Source organism: Cydia splendana, chromosome 13 (assembly GCF_910591565.1).
Source record: "Cydia splendana chromosome 13, ilCydSple1.2, whole genome shotgun sequence".
NCBI lineage: Eukaryota > Metazoa > Arthropoda > Insecta > Lepidoptera > Tortricidae > Cydia > Cydia splendana.
The window spans coordinates 1,095,434-1,120,352 of record NC_085972.1 but is presented as its reverse complement, the minus strand read 5'-3'; the positions used below and the strand labels follow the sequence as shown (position 1 = coordinate 1,120,352).

At 39.1% G+C, this 24,919-nt stretch overlaps 1 protein-coding gene and 1 long non-coding RNA gene across 2 annotated transcripts in view; both read right to left on the bottom strand.

The window, feature by feature from the left end:
- The window catches only part of LOC134796430 (uncharacterized), a 373,125-nt gene that overhangs the window by 277,166 nt on the left and 71,040 nt on the right, over positions 1-24,919 (bottom strand). The gene's annotated exons all lie outside the window — the stretch shown is intronic.
- The window catches only part of LOC134796338 (RING finger protein nhl-1), a 143,809-nt gene that overhangs the window by 85,756 nt on the left and 33,134 nt on the right, over positions 1-24,919 (bottom strand). The window lies entirely within an intron of this gene.

Sequence of the window (24,919 nt, the reverse complement as noted above, 5' to 3'; positions counted from 1 at the left end):
GTCTGTGGTTTCAGAGCTACTTACATAACCGGTCGCTTCGCACGAAGATAATAGATGAAACGGGAGAAGAAGCCAATATAAAATACGGCGTACCGACTGGGTCAGTGTACGGCCCGGTCGGGTACATCATGCACGTGAACAGCATTAGCAACGTCGTGGAGCACTGCTCCACCTACATGTACGCGGACGACACGTGCCTGGTGTACGCCGACCGGGACGTCGCGCTCATGCGGGACAGGCTGCAGGCAGACTTTAACAACATTCTGAGGTGGGCACACGATAACGGTATTATACTGAATGTAGCAAAGACCAAGTGTATGATGATAAAGTCTCCGTACCTCAAAATTCCCTGTGAACAATTCGGAATAGTAGGGCACACATATGAATGTTTGCACAATGACATGGTGTCGTGTAAGTGCAGTCGCCTTGAAATGGTCACTAACTATAAGTACTTGGGTTTAAATGTCGATAGTTGTTTTAACTGGAACCTCCATGTGGAGTCGGTGTGTAAAAAGTTAAGGTCTATATTATGCAAATTTATCAATTTAAAACCTATAGTAAATAAGGCGGTTCTATTTACACTGTACCACGCATTAGCAGATTCTGTGATAAGTTATGGATTAGTGGCATACGGTCGCACATTCGAGTCGTGTTCAATGCGCGCAGCGACATAGACGCATTGATGTGTAATTAAATTATTTAATTGCGAAATTAGCGCGGCTCGGCCGCCGCTGGTAAATCGACGCGATGAGTGACTCCGAACAGAGTCAACCCATCGTGAATGAGTTCCTCGCCTTTCTGCAACTAAAAAATAAGCTGGTGCAGGAAGGAGCGATGGATGCGGTGACTGCTGTCCAGATGAATTCGCGTGCGTCGAGTTTCACCGTGGAAGACATCTGTGCAGCGAAGAAAGTGCTATGCCAGTCCCTTGGGATCGTTGGCACCTATGTACCTCACCGGAGAGGGGATGAAGCCGGGAAGAAGTCCCTCGAGGATATAATGAAAATCCTAAGGGAAAACAAGGATCGGATTCCGGAGTTTGTGGCGACGGGTGTCCCAATCCTGCCGTCGTGTGCCCCGGATAATGTCGACGTTCGCAGCTTGTTTAAGGAAATCGTGGCCCTTAATACAAGATTAGCCGAAGTTATTATGAAGTTTGAAGCTAGCCTAGTCACTATCGCCGAGTTACGCGACGAAATCACATGTTTGCGGAATGCTCCAACTCGGTCGGCGGTTTCAAATTTCAAGAGCGATTATCGACCTGACACTGGAGTCGAGTCGGTTAGTTTACGTGTTGCTGACACTGTAAAATGTGTCGCACGCGCCGCTGCACCGCCCGCGCACCCCCCGCGCGCGCGACCGCCTCCTGTCCCCTCGAAGTCACGTCAGCGTGCTTATGCTGACGTCGCCGGTCAGCCTGTCGCAGCTAACCGGGTCAACGCGCCTTCTAAGGCGTGTGAATCACGGGCTCCCCTTTTGGAGAAGTCCTCCCGCACCAATGTGGATAAGGAGGGATTCACACTGGTGGAAAGGAAGAACAAGGTGCGCAGGGCGCCCCGTAAGACTCTGTGTGGCACTGCGGAACCGGTTAATTCTGGTTTACGAATTGCGACACCGAGTAAGGCGCTCTACGTGTCTCGCCTGCATTACTCCGCCGGGGCCGACGAGGTGGTGGAGTACGTCCGCCGGAAGACTGGCTACACGCTGAGGGTGCACCAGCTACAGTCGCGTCACTATGTGCACTTCAGTTCATTTGTGGTGCGCGTGCCGCGGCCGCTGCAGGACACCATCGCAAGCGCGGACTTCTGGCCGAAGGGTGTGGTGTTTCGGAGATTCCGGGGCAACCTGCCGAACCCTACACCAAGTCAGACGACGCAACGGAGCCACGCTGTTACGTCGTCGCCCAAATTTAATGTTTAATTTGTGTTTGGTTTTTATTTGTAGTTTTGTTGTTGTTTTCTTGTATTCTTATTTTGTAGTTTCACAGTGCCTTAGTTTTTACTGTAATGCTGTGTCACTTATTTGAGTAATAAATAAATAAAATAAAATAAATTTAAAACTCAACTTAATAAGATCCTTAACTTACAACTTAGACTTGTTAAGATATTAGTAGATAAGAAAACTAAAGAAAAATGTAACAAGCACTATAACCAACTTTTTCAGAGCTGTAACATTTTACCTGTTCACGAAAAACTTAAATATCTGTTAGCTGTCGAACAGTATATGTGTCCTAAATTTAAGATAGTAAAAATATACAACAGAAGTCTAAGAGAATCTACACGAAAACGATATGTCGAGCCACAAGCCTCCAATTATTACGGCCGAAGAACAAGGCAGTACCTAATACCGCGTATTTTTAATGTCATACCCCCCGAGCAAAATTTTTCAACAAAAACAATATTTAAGAAAAAAATTAGAAGTCTGTTATTAAATAGTTACGCTAATGCAAGTTAGTCATATTTAGTTTAGTAATTAGCATAGTATTAAGCATGAAGGTATAAACATTTAGGTATAATTGGGTGTATTTCATTCGCCAACAAACTGTTTCGCAGTTTGGCGAAGTTTTGTAATAGTTTTAAGTGTTTTTTGTTTATTAGCAATAAATTAAAAAAAAAAAAAAAAAAATATATATTATCTATAACACCTCTAGCTTTGAAAATTAAAACAAAACATAGTTGTACTGTCATTATAAATAACATTTAAGTTTGTACCTATCTTCTCTATTCTTGTCGAGTTTAATATTGCATTGATTTTTTTTTATTGTTTTTTAGTTTGTCCAACAAATTTTATCCGCCTGTATAAATCACTTTAATATTCACTTCCCTATCATACTATTAAAACTGTTACTTCACTAACAAACACTTTACCTTCATTTTGTATGGATAGGTACTGAATTGCCCTTGGCTACGGCTCGACCCTATTTTTTCGAAGAAAACAGTTAGCTATAGATGGGTAAGCAAATCTTGTCAGTAGAAAAAGGCGCTAAATTCAAATTTTCTATGAGACGATATCTCTTCGCGCCTACATTTTTATAATTTGCCGCCTTTATCTACTGACAGGATCTGCTTGACCAAGTATAGTTTACATTTTAAAAAGAGACATCTAGCGAGCAACTTAATCACAATATGTACAAATAAGCAATAATTTTAATTCTCAACATAGGAACTCGTACTTTTCCGGTGTTTGTTAATTATTCTATAAATAACCAAAGGCGGAAACAGATGAATCAAAACATTATCAATATTATCATTCACTCAAAATAATTCGTTTAGTAATCAAACGCAACATGAACGCTGTATGAACTGATGATTGAATCAATCTTTGATGTTAAGATCCCTTCCTAATGAACGATTCACTCAAATGCAAATGAACATGAATATTTTGGACAAGAGAAATATTGATAAAGTCTCAAGTGCTACGTGGGCCATACTGAAACTTTCTGGATTCTGATATATGAGACGACTTATTTTTCCTAAGTGGCCAGTCCAGGAATTTTCAGTATGCCCTAAGTATTAAATATTTGTACAAGGTAAAGGTAGCTACATCTGTCAATTCAAAATACAAACAGCACAATACAGGTAGGGACAGTCACCTACAATAACATGTTACGCGTTGAAGGCCGCAAAAATATGTGACACGCTCTTTTGGCTCTATAAATAAGATCGTGTCAGATATTATTACGGCCTTCGTTGGGTAACATATTATTGCAGGTGACTGGACAAACTGAGCCCACTCAACGCAACGTATGCAATGCATTATGAAATCTGCAATGCATTATGATTTACATTTTGAGCAAACCTGACGTCTAATCTGCCAATTAGAGAGAAAATCTTAAGGGAAGACTCTAGCCAAAACTTAAAATGGTTAAAGTTGGTGCAATAGAAAAAAAATCACGAAAACATATCAAATTTTCATTGATGGTGAATAAAGTAGTATAATTTTAGTAAAAAAAACAGTGATATTGCCTAAGGATCTGACCAACAAAATTTAAAACAGAAGTTATCACCTATAGAGTGATTATTTTGAGGAAGGTTTAGGTATATAATTTATTTAGGTTTTGTGTAACCCGTGCGAAGCCGGGGCGGGTCGCTAGTGTTACAATATTACGGTACACACTTTCTGCAACAATTCTTCTCGTCGTAACTCGCAGGCGTAGAAGCATGACCTCACATTTTATGTAAATACAAATCAAAAAGAAGGTCCCTACTGGATTTCCTCGTGTCACCCGACCTTTTTTATTTTTATCATCGCAAGAGGAAGCACGGCTTGAAATGGCCAGCGAAATTGTGAAAGGATCGCTAGGTCGCGGCACTGCCGGCAAAAACATTACAGATTTTTTTTGTTGCGTATAAAATCGAAGTTCCATCTAAAATTTAGATAAAACATTTGAACATTTAAAAAGCTAGAAAATCATGAACATTGAATATTATTGTTAATCTATTAAGTTTTATTTATTTAAATGTAGGTGCGAAAAACCTACGAATGAAATAAAACCGGCAATATGTAAAAAAATATATTAATTGAAAATTAACTTTGAGGTAGTAACACAAATATATTTACATGAATTATCTTGGTAATTTATAAGTAGACGACTTTTAAAATATCGGATATACTTCGTAGATAATATAACTACACTCATGGACCAATTTAGAATAATGCAAAAAAAAAATAATAATTACTAATTTTGAAATAACTTTATGTGCTGTGATCCAGTAATAAAACTTTATTTTTTGCGTTCCTCTAAATTTATCCATGAGTACCTATATAAATAATTGCCAGTCACGATAATTAGGCTAATCAAATTAGATCCAAAAAAGCGTTTTGAGGAATTCATTCCCAGCACGCTGGAAAACGTTTTAATACTGTCAATTGTTCCTAAATCCGTGTAATCCAAGTTTGCTTCATCCCAGGTGCACAAATTATTGTTGTTGAGACGGGACAGCTTAAGCTTAATGCCTCGGCCAAGACATTAAGCGATTTCCGATGGCGGCGGCGGCAACCATAGGTTTCCTATATATATTTCGTATACCTTTCGTTCCCACCTATGGTTGCCGCCGCCGCCGTCGCATGTCGCGCAAATGTCGTGGCCGATCCCTAAGTGGGACTGGGACAGAATAACAAAGCGAGACACAGCGATCGGACCTTTCGTTCCCACCTATGGTTGCTGCCGCCGCCGTCGCAAGTCGCGCAATGTCGTGGCCGAGCCCTAAGTGGGAATGGGACAGAATAACAACAAGAAATAGTTTATCGACCCTCCTACATCCACATAAGCAATCCTGATAAAAACAATATATTCAAGTCCTAAACAATAAAACCTCGCCTGCGGCTCGGAATGATGGCAGATTAAATAAATCATACATCTTGCCCCTTTCTAGACCTTTCGAGATAGCTCCGCGGAATGACAAATTCGACGAGAAGTGTTAAAAGAAAACATCACCCTCCAGCGGTGGAATAAAAGAGTAAAGTTAAGTGTGTCGGGATATCAGGAGGCCGAACAGGCGTGTCTGAAGGCGTGTTCGACATATTGATGTCGTGTGGGCGTGCACGTGCAGGATTTTACGAAATAATAATCTCACGGTACAATCAAAACACTGTATTTCTTATTTGAGTTGTTCAACAACAACAATATTAACGGATTAGAACAATAAATTACGATTAAGAGCCAATGGGTTTGTAAGCGACCATTCCGTGCGGGGCGCTGTCAACGAATGACGTCCCGCGCCGCCATGACACTTACAACTCCATTCGGGATTACCCGCTCTTAAAATAAATCAACTTGTCAATGTCAAACATAATCACAACTACCCGATAAATTTAACAATTTAAAAGAATCGGATCGCATCAAATCGAACTAAATAAATCGCGCGCCGTTACGGCCGTCCTGCATCATCACACGTCCTCGTGTGTATCGTCTCTGCTCTCAGGCTCATCTGTGAACAATAAATCCACCAATATACACACAGCAACCTGCTCGGTCATTCTGACCGCTATCAACATGAACTAATGAACATACTAATTCAAATCTCTTATTTCCAGCTTAACAACTGGCAAAGGTAGTATGTACCACCAAAACCAACTTATACAACCTATGCTAAGCATCGCCACTAAGGCCAGACTAATGCCACCAAGGCTAAACTAATGCCACCAAGGCCAATTAATGCCACCAAGGCCAACTAATGCCACCAAGGCCAACTAATGCCACCAAGGCCAACTAATGCCACCAAGGCCAACTAATGCCACCAAGGCCAACTAATGCCACCAAGGCCAACTAATGCCACCAAGGCCAACTAATGCCACCAAGGCCAAGTAATGCCACCAAGGCGTACTAATGCCACCAAGGCCAGTTATTGCCACCAAGGCCAACTAATATCCAAGGTAAATAACGCCACTGAGATCAACAAATGCCACTAAGGCAACATTATGGCATCTAAGCTGCTAATTTCACCAAGACTACCATACTGCTCAAGTCTTTTACCATAACACACACACAAACCAACACAAAAATAGCAACACCACTTATTTACTCACCAGCGCCGTTAGGGCATCCTGACGCTAAGCTACTTTCGGTTGTTTCCAACGTGGTATTCAACTCCAATGGAACATAGCAATCGGGCATACGTCGTAGACGATCATGCGCGTATTTATACGTCCGATTAGAGTTCAATGCCTTTAGCAGATATCTATCACCATCAAGCAACTCAGCCACTCGAAACGGACCCTTTAATTTAGGTTCCAACTTAGTTTTATTACGTTCGTGATTTTCGATCAAAACATAGTCACCTACTTCAAAATTCTTTACCTTAGCTTTCCCTTTATCAAACCTATCTTTCTTTATGGAGGCATTCGTGTTTATGGCCCGGGTCGCTTGCTCTCTAATAGTGTCCAAGTCAATTTCAGTGTCATCCGTATCTAAAGTCATTAATTGCAAAGGTCTGGCAACCTTTCCTATCAGCAGTTCGAGAGGACTAGCCCTAGTAGTGCGATGAAATGTGCAATTTATGGCTAGTTGTATTTCTGGCAATGCTGCTTGCCACGACTTATGGTTTCCGGTTTCAACAGCTGTAAGCATGTTCTTTAAAGTTGACATCACTCGTTCTACTTGCCCGTTAGCACGACTGCTGCCCGTTGCTATGAGGTGTAGGTTTACGTTATGGGTCGTACAAAAATCTTTAAACTCCTTTCCAGCGAAACATCTACCTTGATCTGCTATAATGCGTGTGGGGGCACCGAACAAAGAAAGGCCTGCCTGCAAAGCTTTAATAGCGCTTTTAGCGTCAATATTTAGTGAATGGTGCAAGAGTACATATTTTGTAAATGCGTCTATTGTTACGAAGACATACTCTTTTGTGTCTCTCTTACCACTCAACTTCCCGGTTGCGTCCATGTGAATAGTATGCCAAGGAATGGTTACTTTAGGAATTGGATGGAGTTCAGCTTGAACTTTCCCGGAATGTGATTTAGATACCCTACACGTTATGCAATTGTCCACAAATTTTCTTACGTACTTGTTCATATTAGGGAACCAATAATGACAAAAAGCCTTTTCTAAAGTTTTCTCCCATCCTAGGTGCATAATGCTCTCATGCACATGATTTATGACTGCCCATTGAAACGGTCTTGGTACAACCGGTAACCAAACACTTCTATTATTGCGCTCTATTTTGCGGTGCAAAACACCTCGCCTGGTTTCATATGTCTTAGCAATGTCGTCATTAAGCTCATTACCATTAAGTTTCGTTATAAGGGACCTAATTTCATCGTCTTTTTGTTGTTCTGCCTGAAGCCAAGAATCAGAGATCTCTGTCAAGCAAACCCGCTTCTGTTCTACTTTTGGAATTTGCTGTGTTGATACAGGAAGAGGATTGCGGGACAAGAAATCAACATGACTCATGTTTTTACCCTGGCGATACTCGATATCAAACTCAAAAGTTTGTAGAAAACACCACCAACGGTGGACACGTGGTGTCAGGTCTACCTTCGACTTGGACGCCTTGACGGCATTACAATCAGTAACTACTTTAAACTTACGCCCGTGCAAATAGTGCCGGAAGTATTTTATGGCATTTACAACGGCTAAGGTCTCTAGCTCGTATGAGTGATACCGAGACTCAGCGCTGGAGGTACGGCGGCTATAGTATTCGATCACGCGTAATTTACCGTCGACGGGTTGCATCAGAATAGCTCCATAACCTTCAGCGCTGGCATCGGTATGCAACTCAATCAACTGATCAGGGTCAAAAATAGTTAGAACTGGCTTATCAGTAAGAATAGCCACAATGTCTTGCCGAATTTTCTCAAACTCCGGCGTCCAAACAATTTTCCCTTTTCCGGATGTCAGTCTGTAAAGAGGGGCCGTCTTTTGAGAAAATCCCGGGATAAACTGCCTAAAATATGAGGCCAGCCCAATAAATTGTCTTAGCTGCGTAACTGTTTCGGGTGGTGCAAGTTCTGTTAACGCTTTTATTTTTCTGGGGTTAGGCCGTATTTCACCCGCAGAAACATGATAGCCCAAATATTCTACTTCCGTCTTCAGGAAAGCGCATTTCTTTAAATTTAGCGAGAAACCCGCACTACTTAAGGCCCCTAATACTTGGCGCAACCGATCCAAGCCCTCTTCTACTGTACGGGAGGGAATAATGACGTCATCCAGATATACTACAGCAAACGTCTCACTTAAAGGACCTAGCGCCTTATTTATAGCACGTTGATACACCGCAGGGGCGTTTTGGAGGCCAAATGGCATAGTAAGATATTCGAACTGCCCGTCCGGTGTCACGAAACTAGTCCGCTCTTTAGAGTCCTTATGAACTGGTATCTGATGGTACCCACTTGCCATGTCAAGTGAAGTAAAGAACTTGGCTCCTACTAGACGCTGAATTTGATCAGAAATAATGGGAAGTGGGTAACGATCGGGCACAGTGTTATTATTAAGTTCTCGGTAGTCTACGCAGAGTCGGTCGGTACCGTCTTTCTTTTTGACTAATAAAATGGGGCTCGAGAATGGGGAACAACTTTCTTGAATTATGCCAGCGTCCAAAAGATCTTTAATTTTATCACGTACTAATTCCCTTTCTTCTGAACTCAGCCTATACGGACGCCTTTGTACAGTGCGACTTGAGTCAGCTAATTTGATTTCTAATTGCCCGGTGCTAACTCTACCAGTTGGCGTACCTTCCACGAAATGGTCTGCGTTTTCTTCGAGTAACGTCAGTAATTGTCCCCGAAAATCAGTAGGAATGTCGGTATCAATGTTTTGGAAACCATTTACTTTAGAACCTACTTCACAAACTGCTACCGTCTTAATTTTCTTAACAATAACTTGATCCTCAGTCATTTCTACTGAATACCCTAACGCCAATAAATCTCGCCCCACTTGGATAGACTGAGATATGCAATCATCAGGTACAGTATAGAAAAGCAATTGCACTAAGAACCCCTGTATGTTGACCGTGGCTAAAATTTGATTATTGCATTGTAAACCACTAGATCCTTTATCAATGCCAAGTAAATTTACAATGTTTTGTTGTCGCTTACCAGGGAAATTCTTAGCTACACTTTCTCTAATTAGAGAGCATTCAGCGCCCGAATCAAAACAGAATGAATACTTCTCACCGTGATTAGTAGACGGTCAGTTGGTCTGAAGCTTGCTTGACAGTGCAGACATTCACTCGACGCTCCACAACCGCTTCGCTTGATTTATCTTCTTTCTTCGTGCAGCGTGTCGATATGTGTCCTTTCTCGCCACAGGAAGAACACGTGAGCGAGGATGGTTTTGTTGGAACATCAGCCGTATTCTTCGATGTCGATGCTTGCGTTGAATCATTTTTAACACGGCAATCGATTGCCAAGTGACCCGGCTTGTTGCATATGTAACACCTCCGTAATGAATCAATACGGGGTCGTTTAGCATCATTTTGTGCCAACGGCTTATCCTGTGTCGCAGGCCCTCTTTTACGATAAGTATAGGCCATCAGTTCTTGCTGCATTTTCACTCGCGTATCGATTTCCGTAGTAAAAGCCAGTCTTTGTAGTCGTGGATCAGTTTATGATGCATGTGCTAACGTTACAGCTATCGCTATCTGCTCATTTGATAAAGAACTCCATCTATTCATCAGCGTGCTTAAAAAGCGATTAGCGTATGATGCCAAACATTCACCGTCCTTTGGGTTCTCGTTAAGCAGCCTGTATAATGTAGCAGCAGGTGTTTCGACGTAGTCAAAGCGAGCGAGAAAAGAATCTTTTATCTGAGTCCAAGTTATCCCAGCAAAACTATTCTGGGCCAGCCATGACGCTGCCGTACCTTTAAGCGCTCGACTCAGGGCAATGATTAGGTTGCTACTAGTTATCTATTTTTCTTGCATGCACAAATCCACAGTAGTACACCACGCCCTAGCATCGCTGTCTCGAGACTCAGGATTAAATTCAGGAAGCACTAGTTTAGTATCTTTAGCATTAGGTTCCTTAATTGTACGAATTAGTTCCATCATTTGACGTTGCTGCATTTCAAATAACATTTTCCAAATTTGATTGTCTGTACTATTTAAATTAACATCACTCTGACCTGTAGGGCGATCCTGCGTCGTTTCTGGTTATCCCACTTCTGATGTCGGGATATCAGGAGGCCGAACAGGCGTGTCTGAAGGCGTGTTCGACATATTGATGTCGTGTGGGCGTGCACGTGCAGGATTTTACGAAATAATAATCTCACGGTACAATCAAAACACTGTATTTCTTATTTGAGTTGTTCAACAACAACAATATTAACGGATTAGAACAATAAATTACGATTAAGAGCCAATGGGTTTGTAAGCGACCATTCCGTGCGGGGCGCTGTCAACGAATGACGTCCCGCGCCGCCATGACACTTACAACTCCATTCGGGATTACCCGCTCTTAAAATAAATCAACTTGTCAATGTCAAACATAATCACAACTACCCGATAAATTTAACAATTTAAAAGAATCGGATCGCATCAAATCGAACTAAATCAATCGCGCGCCGTTAAGTGGAATAAGTTTTTGGCAAAAATTTCATTTTTGGTACAAGCTTTTATCGCTGACTGTACTTTTCTTACGACAAACAACTAATACTCATCGAGACACTTCTAAAAACCCCTAACACAATTAGGTTGCGTTGTTTCATTACAGAGTTCCTATGGCCACCTCCTGTCTCCATCATCAGATCAGCTCGATGGTACCATAATATTGCATTGTCATCCGATTTATACATATGCATGTAAAATTTCAGCTCAATCGGAAACCGGGAAGTGGATCAAATTTAACTTGCATGATTTGATTACAGACCGACAAACAGACAGCAACGGTCAAGTGAAAGTAAATAAAAGCTTGTAATAAAAGAGTAACGTTATTTTTGTAACGGCCTCCTAGTTTAGTCGGTAGTGAACTAGTGACTGCCTACGAAGCAGGAGGGCCCGGGTTTGAATCCTGGTAAGGGCATTTATTTTTGTGTTTATCGCAAATATTTGTGTCCAAGTTAGTTATTACCGGTGACCATAGACCTGACAGCTTTCTCTCGCAGCGCATTAGTATTGCCATTCAGCGAGTGAATGCTGCCAAGCATCTTCGGCACAATGCCGCGGGTGCCTTATTTAGATGTATTTTAATTTAGATTAGTTTAGTTTTTAATTTTATTATAAAGTATTTTTATATATAGCTTCTATAGTTGAATAATAATTACTTATATCTCAGTTAAGGACGGCTTCTGTCTATATAAGTGTTTATATAAATCGTCGTCTAGTATCCACCACACAAGCCACATTCAGCTAACTGAGGGACTAGGTGAAAAGCAGGATGAAAAGCTAATTTTTTTGTCACCCAGGTACCGTCAGCATCTGTATAAATAAAAATAAATACATGTAATTTTAAATAGATTAATTGGTAAAGTTTGAATCATGACTAAATATCACGAGTTTCTCGCAACATCATTGTCATATAAATTATGCTTGTGTTGATACCCTAGCACCGCCCCATGTTCCAAGCAACAAACGGCGCGATTCGGGAAATGAATTAGAGATTAACTATAGATACGATATAGTAAATATATGTGACGTCCCACGGGTAAAGGTACCTTACGCTATTATTAACGCCGCTTCAATATTATTGCGGCGCTATGCGACGTAAGCGTCAGCCGCCATAAGGTACCTTTTGCTGTGGAACGTCACATATCTTTACTATTTCATATCTAGTGAATCTCTAATTAATTTCCCGAATCGAGCCGAAAGATGCTGCTGGCGCTGCGGGTTCCTCGGCCGCTCTGGAAAGCAGCTACATATTTGCGGCGTTTGGTGTCGAAACTTTGGGGCCAAGTGCGCGTCGACTGTAGAAAGTCTTGTCGGCGCGCCTAATAGAGTCTTCTGGCGAGCAGAGAGCTGGCCACTATTTCGCCCAGAGTGTTAATATCGCCATACAGCGGGGAAATACGGCCAGCCTTCTGGGAACCTTGCCCGTTGAAGGCGACCAAATTTTTTATCTGTAGGTTTTTAAGTTTTATTACGTTTGTTTATTTCTTTCTTTGTTTATATCAATAAAGTACCTTCCAGCTAAAATAAATACATCTCATATTAAACACGAGAGCAAAATCAACTATGTGACTGAGCTCTTTAATAAAGTCATTAATCTGGACGGATTGTAGGGATATTACACTTTTCCTTATCCCAAATCTCCGAATAAGAGAAAATATACATATTTATAACAGTAACCGATTATATTACGAAGCAAACTGCTCCACCAAGTTCTGAGAGGCCAAACTCCCCTAACGGAATATTTTTTAAGTATCGTTTCTAAGGCAAAGTTTGCAAAGTGTATTTTTGTTAGGGAGTAAACGATACGCAGGTTTTCTTGGGTATTTGTTAAGGTTCAAGGTAGCTTAAGGGTTCAATACAATATTTTTTGCTAGCACAATCTAACAAGTGGCAACGAAAAATAAATAAAAAATATTCGAGAAGTGTAGCGGGATCAAACTGGGTAAAACGGCATGTAAACGTAAAAAAATGTGATAACATAAATACCTATGCACAGTTTAACTGTGAAATGAACTGTCGCCCGCGGTACTTCATTGATTCTAAACTTTTAAACAACTGTCTCTCGATATAAAAAAAAAACCGGACAAGTGCGAGTCGGACTCGCCCACCGAGGGTTCCGTACTTTTTAGTATTTGTTGTTATAGCGGATACAGAAATACATCATCTGTGAAAATTTCAACTGTCTAGCTATCACGGTTCGTGAGATACAGCCTGGTGACAGACGGACAGCGGAGTCTTAGTAATAGGGTCCCGTTTTACCCTTTGGGTACGGAACCCTAAAAAAAAACACGAACATAGGTCTAAAACGCGCCATTAAATAAAATTTATAACTATTTTTGCATAAAAGCTTAAAACATGAATATTGCTTTTAAATATGCTATTGATCGAACTTATCGATTAATGTTTGTAAAAATAACTAAAATAACATTTCAATAACAGTGATATCCGAGATCCCAGGCACGCACGGCCGTCTGCTCAGTGCTCAGCGAGCTGCGTTCGGAGAAGGACCTGGGCTGTAACCGCGAAAATCGAAGTTCACAAATTGCGGGCATTTTTCTCTGTCACTCTTATTACGCCTTCATTGGAGTAAAAGAGAAAGATCCCCGCAATTTGCGAATATCGGTTTTCGCGGTAGCCCCTCTGATCTCACTGCTGCAAAGGGTTCAAATAAAGCATTAGGTGCGAGTAAAACGAACAGGTCCAACTGATGTCCTTCGTTATCATGCATTCCTCTCGTACTTGCCCGTACATATATGGGCGCGAGCGAGACGCACGATAGCTAAATAACATCATTCATACCATTCTGATGTCGGTGGTACGTTCGAATTGGCCTGGAACGCGTTGATTGCGCTACTTTGTCAAGCTACGTGCGTCAATTTAGCTGAGCCTGTTCTAATAAATGCCTACTTTTTATTTTTTTATGTTGCACGTTCACAGGCTTGGTCATTAATTAAAATACGAGGATCACGAAAAAGGATTGAGAAAAATTTGCCCCCTTATACATAAAATTTTACGGGCCTAATTTAGTTAAATTATGTTTTATCTTCTCTATTATCTTGTATCCCTTTCTTACAAATACTTAAGTCAAAATGACAGATAAAGACAAACGATTATTAGCTAATTGAGGCTTGTAGCGCGTTTATGAATAAGGAGGTAAATAGTTATTTCAGAGTATATTTAAGTGACTAAAGTGACATTATTACTGGAAATCAGTTTAAACTTAAAATTTGCTAATTTTCGCATACAATGTAAGATCTTTTTTGGTCGAATGGGACTTATACAAGAAAATAGGCCGAGCGATACCTACTTAGAAATTATGGCCACGGTATTAGTATACGGCGTCAGCAATCTTATTGAATACAATGCTTCAATTACCTTTGACGTCAACATTGCACATTCTTTTACCTCTACCATTACTATCTCAATCGTAATGGTCTTCCGCCAGACCATTAAGTTTCTCGACTACTACGCTTATATTCTTTTTTTTAAAGCTCAGATCAAAGCGAACGTCTTAAATAAAGCATTAGAGGTGCGAGAAAGACGAACGCGTTGATTGCGCTACTTTGTCAGGTGACGTGCGTCGATTTAGCAGAGCCTTTTTATAAAGCTGTTTTTTTTTCTTTGCGCATTTATGTTTTTTTTTATAACCGGATAAGTAATTATTTAGGTATCACGTATTAAACAAAAAACAGTTTAGAACCTAATCATATTCGATTCAAAGTCAATATTATAGTCAAAGCTTTCGTTAACAACTGGAAGTGACATTAGAAAATTGATTCAATTAATTACCTTGTTCTTGCGCAATAAATTACAAGTTCAAACTGGTTAACTATTAAACTAAATGTTAGGTACTTTATGGAAGTTATAGCTGGTGAGACATAGTTGAAGACCCGTGAGGGAGCGTGGTGATTTAGTTACATTTACTTTACTAAATGTTATATTTAGCTATTCAAAATTCGTGACGAAATAATACCTAAAAAACATTAAATTACGCTGTAAACTTATAAAAACAATACGTTCATTTTATATTAAATAGACATCTTACATTACAAAGTAAACCACATCAAACCACAGAACAGTAAATGATATTTTCGTTTGTACTTGATACGTATATCAAATTGTAGGCCAAAGTGGATTAGGTCTGGGTCTGATCGCGTTAGTAAAACTACTTTTCCCCCTCTTCAAAAGCTGTTTGAACACCTTTGTAAATTGAGTCCGTATAGGTACCTAGGTAAAAAGTGATTTTTATTTTATTTTAGTACTTTGCTCACGGCTTTGATTTTACAAGCTTCTGTTTAACTAGCAATAAATGTATGTATGTTCGATTGTTTTGGTCAAATCTTGCAAGCTAAATTAGACTCACTTCGTATTATTCAATTGAGCTGAAACTTCACATATATTGAATTCAGATGTAAGTGAGACTACAATATTATGGTACCGTCGATGTGATATGATGATGAACACAGGAGATGGCCATATGAATTCTATGTTAAAAAAAAACGAATTGTGTTTGGGTTTGTTAAAATTGCTTGCATGGGTATTAAGCGCCTGTTGGAAGAAAAGTACAGTCAACGATAAAAACTTGCATCAAAAATGAAATGTTTGACAAAAAAGTTATTACGTTTTAGATCTAACCTATTGAAGGCTTTGCTGCGTTAACGCACGCAGCCGGAACTAGAGCCACTAACGAGCAGGTGCGCGTCACAAAACTCAAAAGTCCGCTTTGAGCGTTACTCGCAAAGGGCGGTTAAAAATGACTGGTTTGGTTCCCTTTTTCCCATCCACTACTCTTCTTAGGGTATTTTTTTTTGTTTTTTAGGGTTCCGTCAAAAGGAAAAAACCGGAACCCTTATAGGATCACTTTGTTGTCCATCTGTCTGTCTGTCAAGATCCTTTATCTCGGGAACGCGTGGAGGTATATATTTATTTAAGTACAAGGGAAAATCTAAAAATGATTAATGAAAAAATTATAATAAAAGAATCCACAACGCAAGCTTCGTCAATATTATAATCAAGCAAAAAACATCCACAGCACAATTCGTCAAAAAAAGATACCTATATTTACTTACTTTACTTAAAAGTTTATAAATCTGTAACAGAACAAGACCGACAAAACAACAAATTAAATTTCAGTTACAACTTGGCTTCATGAAAATGTCTATTTCTAAATTGCTTTTCAAACGGAAATTTAAAACCGCAAAAATAGAAATAAAATTCATTTTAAAATTCTAGCTCTTCTCACGAAAATCTTTTTTGGACCGGCTTTTCGCTTTTTACCCGTTTTAGTTTTGTGTTTCATGCCATCAAACCTAAAGGGCCCGATTCGGATTTTGAAATAGACATCTATTAGATATCTTTTAGACATCACCAAGATACGTTTCATTCTTTTAAAATTATGGCTTCAGCCCATTGGGGCTATTTCGGCAGTGTCAAGGTCGTAGTAGCAGGCTAAAACGATTGAAATTGTACGGTTAGTACAAGACAGTGTACGGTGATTTAGCTCTTGTAAAGCGATAGCGGGCTTTACAAGAAACACGTGGACAACGGGCCGTTGACTCCAAAATGATGGTTAAACGTGCTTCAAGATAAATTCTCCATTCACTGCACACTACCACAATAGTTTACTGTATAATAGGCTATCGTTATTACACTTTAAACAATATTAATGAGCAAAAAACGAATCAATTAATCTCGCCGCGTGCCATCAAGATGGCGCTCGAACCGGAAGTCATCACCAAGATACGATAACGATATGTTTAAGATCTAACCTGTCAAATATGACATTTGCGCGATTCTGGAGATGCTCTTGAACGATTTCCTCAGGATATGACTTAGAGATCCAATTCACATCTAATAGATATCTTACGCTATCTATCGTAAAAGTGACATTGGTTGCCCGAATTGCGCTGCAAAAGAGAACTAGTTGATATCTAAACTATAACGTATCTAGAATGGATCTAGTACGTGTCGTCTCTTGTGAATATCTTGAAGTTCGAATACGGCAGAAAGACTCTTGAGGTTGGCCTTTGATCAAAGAGTAGTATGTATTAGTATATAGAGACCTTTGATTCAAAGGAAAAAGGACATTCGTATTTAATTTATTGTGGATTCAAATTTAGAAATATACTACGTACTTTTATGCATTTGTTTTTATTCGTTTTTTCCGCTGACTGAGACTGAACTGAAAAATAAACCTTAATGGATAAACCGTCACTTTGATAGATATTTTTAATTTTTAGTTTTAGTTATTTTAATTGTAGCTAGTTTTAGTTTTATATTCCTGTTTTTTTTTATTAGCATGGTTTAGTGTCCTACTGCTGGGAAAAATTGTTTAAGTATATTAAAGTCAGTCGTCACTGTGTTAGCATCACCATAATCAGATTAAGACGGCATTAGAGTCCCCCATCCTTCGCCAAATTTGTTTGCCTTGTAAGCAAATTGTATGGAATTTCTCCATTCATTCGAAGGTTCCATGGGATAATATAATATAATCCAATCCGTTGCTGACTGGGCTTTGTGTAAAAGCTCGGTTGGAAAATAATATCAGGGGTGTTCGGTTGATCGATAAATGTCGCACGGGTTTTGTGAGTGTTGACGGATTTGAGGTGGCTAAGTATTTATATTTCATATGTACAGTATGCAAAGAAACACTGGTGGCCTAGCGGTAAGAGCATGCTACTTTAAATCCGGAGGTCGCGGGATCTAACCCCGGCTCGTACCAATGAGTTTTTCGGAACTTATGTACGAAATATCATTTGATATTTACCAGTTGCTTTTCGGTGTAGGAAAACATCGTAAGGAAACTGGACTATTGCCAATAAGGCCTAGTTCCTCTTTGGATTGAAAGGACAGATGGCAGTTGCTTTCTTAAAAACTAGTGCCTACGTCAATTCTTGGATTAGTTATCAAGCGGACCCCAGGTTCCCATAAGCCGTGACAAAATGCTGGGATAACGCAATTAAGAAGGAGGTACAACATCACCATTATATGCGTGGGAATTATAGGAACAAGTCAACGTACGAGATTCGTCGTGATAATTAAACGTCCTTTCTTTAGTTTCACTTTCATTTCTATTAACCCATAATCAAGAGACACTTAACCGCCATCCTTATCCACCCCATTAAACATAAAAGAGATAGATGTAACGATTAAAATCGGAACTCGTCAAAAACAGTCGTCAAAGAAGGTCGTAATACAAAATTACTGTCCCAGAGATTTCGAGACAGTTCTTATTAGCCAAGTTTCAGGAACAAATCCGTTTAATTTGCCCCATGTTTATATTTTATCTTTATAAGTATCATTAAAGTTAAATGAGCATTCTTGAATATATTAAGAACGGGTCGCTCACGTATTTTCAGTCGAAAAACGCTCGACATGTTTCACTCCGTACCGAGTATTGTCATCAGGAGCTTGCATTTATGGTAACGGACCGGAGCAGACTGCGGGCCGCAGTCCTCCGCGCCCGATGAGTCGGCGCATGGTATAATAATATACTCCTCCTGGTACTCCATTCCCGTCTTTTCTAGGTCACCTAACTGACACGGGCCTACGTCATCATGCGACAGCGCTATATGATAATATGCGATAGCGCTATATATAGCGGCCATGTTGTTGTGACGTAGGCCCGTGTCACTCTGGGAATGGAAGACCATGTTTTATTAGACTATGAGTCGGCAGGAGGGGCGAGAAACTACCCTCGTTTATGGCATTATTGTCAAATGATGGGTTGCACACAACACTCACTACGTCACTCGCTAATGGTTCGTCCACACTGCATTCTTGAACTCTATTACAAGCGAATAAGCTGTATCTATGTTCGGTTAAATATGTTGCAGCGTGTCCACTCAACACCATTAGAACTGCGTTAAAGCGATACCTACCCGAGAGTGTTTGATCTCAGAAAACTCTAGAATTCTCTAAAATTATTTGAGATAAAAAAAAAAAATTTATGTCTAAGGCTTTTGTAATAGGAAAATATCATTGGAAACAATTTCCTCGGTTTACTTATTTTTCAAAGGCAGGTGTTTTTTGTGAAGAATGTAATTAAGATAAAAAATATATTTAAGGCTTTAACTTGATTTAGGTTTTAACTACCAACTAACATTAAAGATTCGCATTGTAAGTGATACATATTATTATTTATTATATTTTTACCCGACTGCAATGCATGTATATGTCTACGTGGGGTAGTTTGTTTATTTATTAGTGTATTCGTTGTAAGAGTGAGGTAACATGTTTTAATTTGATTTGCTTAACTCTATCCATAAATAGTATCGCCAGAAACACTTTCAAAAATACATAATTAAAGGTACAATTAAGGAAGGTAATTCACTTAACACCTTTTTTGCGGCAATTTCGTAATTTTATTCATAATCAACCATATTATGTATAGAGTCTTTCGACCCCCCTACGACAGTGAACGTGTTAAATCAAATAGCCATCAAAGACCAACTCTACAACCCTTTGATCTTTGAGCGCTGATTAATAAGGTACATGATAATATATTTGAAGTATATAAATAAACATCATTTGTGATAACTGATAATAAATCCTATAGAATTAACAATCATCTCCCAAATCTCAAGTCTTTGAGCGCTCGAAACATAATTATATTAATAATACAGAATTGTGAATGTAATTATTTGGCTGGGTGTCGTCGAATTTGAGACAGCCCTGCGATATTGGACTGTGTTCATTAAATGTTTAAGTTTTGCACGCCGAGGAATAAGCTAGGGTTGGCAATGAATTATTTAAAGTTTATTGATCTGATTAAATTAAATTTTCGGTTAGAATTTAATCTTTACACTTGAAATGTTTCAAGGAGCCTGGGTCTCCACTCTCAAGCACTGAGTACGAGTATTTCTCTCACTCGGTGTTTGAGAAAGGAGGCCCAATCTATCTTTCAAATAATTTAGTGTTAGAACTTACTCATAATAATATAAATTCTTTTATTTATTTGACGTTGACGACGTTGCTCAATATACAGACAGCTGCTGGGTAGGAAGGTTCTTATTAAGTGACGACCACGTAGTGGAACCATGTAGGTACTTATAAAATATTGTAATAAGATTAATAAGTATATAAAAAAATACTCAATCACCGTATTGGTAGTATACCATTCGTATACTTTTTCGAAATGACCGCGACGTATGTAAGAACTTTATCAAATTAAATTATAAAATCGTTAAAAAAAGTGTTTTGTTTTGGTAAAAATATTACGACTCAACCTTTAAATTTTCATATTTTTAAAAGATCTAAGCTAGCTTAAGACAATCCCGGTACAGCGCTGTACTGGAATACAATGACAAAAAAAACTGAAAGCTAAAACCATTATTACCATCTTTAAGATCAACTTAAATTACATCGCCAATTTAAGTCTACGTTGACGTATTGATATTTTGTAATAAAAAATACCCATTATTAAATTTAAACTTCCGCTAAATTCGATTGAACAGCCCTGCTCACAATTTATTTACAATTTTCTTCATGAAATACTCCGAAGCTCTCGGGAATTTATTACGGGACTTTCCGAAGTAATTCAGGATTTTCCGGGAAAGATACGAGAACCTTGGATTAGGTTTCTTTGGTGTTTAGCCGTTTTACACCTCTTGTTTTTGGGCATGTACACATTTATTGGCATATTTTACCATACATACATACCTACATATAATCACGCCTATTTTCCGGAGGGCAGTAGTAAGGCAGAGACCACGGATTTTCATTTGCTACATTCCTGACATACCTCTTTCGCTTCCCTCACATTCATAACATTCCTCATACACGCTCGCCGGTTTAAGAATAACTCACGTTAGACCGGGCCGTGTCCGGGCCGGAGCTTCCGGCGCTTACTTTTTTATGACATGCCAAGTGATCACGTGATGCTTTCCATAGAAAACGATGCGCCGGAAGCTCCGGCCCGGACACGGCCCGGTCTAACGTGAGTCATCCTTTAGGGTGCTCTTGACCTGGCCTTTCTTCACAATTTCCCCGAACTGATCAGAGAAAATCCGCCGAGATCTACCCCTTCCAACTCCCGCTTCTACTTACACCACTATACAAGGTGGTCTAAACCTTGACGTCCAAAAATTTTTTTAGATTCCTCATGTCGTGGGCTATCAGAATATTCCCCATGTCTCTCTCTGTGGTCGCTCCCTCATGACTGAGGATCGTGGTCATCGGTGGATGTGGATGCTCCACACCTGGTTCCCCATTCCCCATGTATGTTAGCCGATTTTTCGTAGTTTTCGAGTTATGATTTTTTTAACTTTTAACTTTTGTTACGAAATTCCGGGGTTCCCATACAGGGTGGCTAAAAAATAACTGCATTCCCGTTGCCAGGGAGGTTTTGGGATTTACTGAGCAACTTTTACTATGGGTCCAATCCAGAAATCGCGAAATTGGTTGTTTCACACATTTGTTGCTGGTCCATTTTCTATGAGAGGGTAATTTTTTTTTCGTGATTTCGGGGTTGGCCCCATAGTAAAAGTTGCTCAGTATAATCCAAAAACCTCCCTGGCAACAAATCGGCTAACATACATGGGGTATATTCTGATAGCCCACGACGTGAGGAATCTAAAAATAAATTTTTGGACGTAAATTTTTGGACCGTCCTGTATATGCAATATTTTACCATTCACGTGCAAAGTTAGGCAACGCGAAAAATTCTGGATGAAACTTTTGGTCATGAAGCAAATCGCAGATTTTTTTTAATTAAAGAACATATTTAGACGTTTTAATATATTTTATATGACCAACGGTGAGTCTGTAAGATACAAAACTTGGCTGACTAAAGTACATTTTATAGATAGAAAGCAAATGGGACCGCCGCCGGAGCTGTTTCCCTTTTTTAGGAGTAGCCAAATGTTACCCCATGGTTGTGGGTTTATCACTACAACATTCACTTTCACAATATTTAATTCAAACTTCGTGCTACAAGACTAGCGACCATGCCATAAGACTAGCAAATATGCTAGTCTTATGGCTAGTCTTAGGACTAGCAAATATGCTAGTCTTATGGCTAGTCTTAGGACTAGCAATAGGTAATAATACCTATTGCTAGTCCTGTGACATGGTAGCTTAAAAATATACTGTATTTCTATTTTACCAAAAAAGTACCCCAGTTGAAAACCACCGACATCGATCTTAAACTTTTGTAAAAATCGGTAAACGAAAGACAAATTCTGACTCCGATTTAGAAAAACATAAGCCCGAAAACAATTATACATGTCATACTGTACAAAATACTGTCCCTTTCAATGTACCTACCTACACAAAAACGTAGTCTTAAAATTGCAAAAACTCGAAGCTCACTGTTCAGTCTAAAAACGTTACAAATTACTAACTGTTTATGTCGAATAAGACCTTTTGGAGGTAAGTATGGGAATCTTTACAACCGAAAGCCAATTCGACGTAACTGCCAAGGGACAAAAGTGCTGTCATAAAAATACCATTGACCTGCTTCCCTTATCTGGGGACCTTAAACGTCTTTGAGTTTACAATGTGGCTTTCTGATACAATGTATATTATTATTTATTTACACAAACGGGTCTACCGCGATATAATTTCATTGTTTTTACCTTAAATTCCGACGTTTCAGCTGAGTTGCACCAGCACCTACGGTTGTCACGGACTGACGTCGCAGCAAATGTCAACGGAATAAAACAACACAAAACTACCCGAAATTAGTTTATAAAAAAATGTTCGGGGTAGACAAAGAAATTACAGCTACCCGTTAAAGTTTAATGTTTATGTTAACTCAGCTGAAACGTCGGAAGGTAAAAACAATTTTAATTTTTTTATTTATCTATTATCTTTCGAGCTTTATCATGCTTCTCAAAATCAAGATTATTGGTATAACGAAGTCGAATTTTATTGTGAATCTCCTTCTTTTTGCAAGTTTAGAAATTAATTTATATTTGTGTGGCCACCGGCAAACCCACAGCCGCCTTTAAGTACGGTAGGTAAGCAGGAAAGTTCCGACTTTTAATGTCACATAGTTATTACTTTTTACTAGCACTTTAATGCTTTAATACAACTTTACTAAACGATATCGATTTCTTATCGGCCATCGCATAAAATAGGTTTTTATGATTGGAACGCTACAAGGAATTCGAAAACCAAAAACTAAAATATCTTAAATAGAAATCTTGGAGATAGTTGCTTTAAGAAGACTACAACATACATACGAATTAGGTATACTTTTAACTATAATATGTAGTATGTTTTCCTGCTTCTTATTAAAAAATGCAGAATCTAGTTCACTAATCAGTTTTGATAATAAAGGTCAGCATATGTAAAAGAAACAGTTTATTTTGCTCAGGACAAGAGAAATAGTCGACTTTGACCAAGCGAACTTTGCACAAACTTGGCAGTAATAATGTATACCTACAAATCCCGACGTATATACTTGGCATGAAAACTTAGCGTGGTCTGATTTTGAGGGTTTTCCCTTTTCCCGGTGTTTCTCTTACCCCACCTGACCTTAATATAAATAAATAAATAAATAAATAAATAAATAAATATTATAATAAATAAATATTATAGGACATTCTTACACAGATTGACCAAGTCCCCCAGTAAGCTCAAGAAGGCTTGTGTTGAGGGTACTCAGACAACGATATATATAATATATAAATACTTAAATACATAGAAAACAACCATGACTCAGGAACAAATATCTGTGTCATCACACAAATAAATGCCCTTACTGGGATTCGAACCCAGGACCATCGGCTTCACAGGCAGGGTCACTACCCACTAGGCCAGACCGGTCGTCAAAATATGTTGATATTAATTTTGATATTATTAATGAGCGCGTTTGCCAGTTTTTGGGTTGTACAGACATAGGCAGTGTCTTTTTTATGTACTCAGACATTGCAACAGATCGTATTCCATAGACGGTACAGGCCAATTATAATGGATATAGATATTTGTAAAATCACCAAGAGGCTTCTTTGAATTTCTGTTACCTATGCCATTTTGACGTATCATTTTGATTAAAATGGGTACTTGCATTTAAAAAGTTATCGTAGGAGACCCTCAAACACTGTTGCAGTCTCAAACTCAATATAAGCTTAAGCCAGGCAGTGCCATGTTTGCCTTAAATCTACTGCTCCACATAAAAGGGACCCAACACATAAACCATATTAATAGTGCTTATATTTACATACGGGACCCAATAAAGCCGGGAGTTATCTAAACAAAAGACGGTCGCATACCATTTTCCGCGCCGATACGTATCTCGCTGCGGTGATAAACTGGTTTTACGCTATATAATTCACTCGTTGTGTTTGGGGTTGGAGTGGAGTGGGATTGAGATAGAGGAATGTCAACTAGTGAAGCACTGATTATAAACCTAGTAAGTAGTGTAGGGTAGGGAACAGTGGCTTGGAAAAAAATAGCCGGATACAGTGGCTCACTCAACCTAATTCCAACTTGAGAGAGGCTATTCGCTAATACAGCAGAAACATTCAGTAGTCGGACAAATTCAATTGGACGAGCATTGGTTATTCTAACACGTAAGGGTGCTACAGTGTATAGCGATATGTGGGCGACTGAGCCACTGTTTGCGTTGAGCCACTGTTCCCGCCATGTCTATAAATCTATCTACGATATATAAAGCTGCGTGAACTCGCATACAATTTTCATTACATTGTCAACTAGGTATTGTTAAGGAACAACCAATTCGATCGATATATCGACCAAATACTATTAAAAAGCTTTCAAAACTGAAGGATTATTTTCCATTCTAACCCTAACAATACACGGACGGATGTTCCCTACAATTTAAATCTGGATTGCAACTTCCAGTTGGTTCCTGCATTTTAAAACGGTATAACTCATTACCTAAAATATTCTCGTTATAAAAATATAAATAA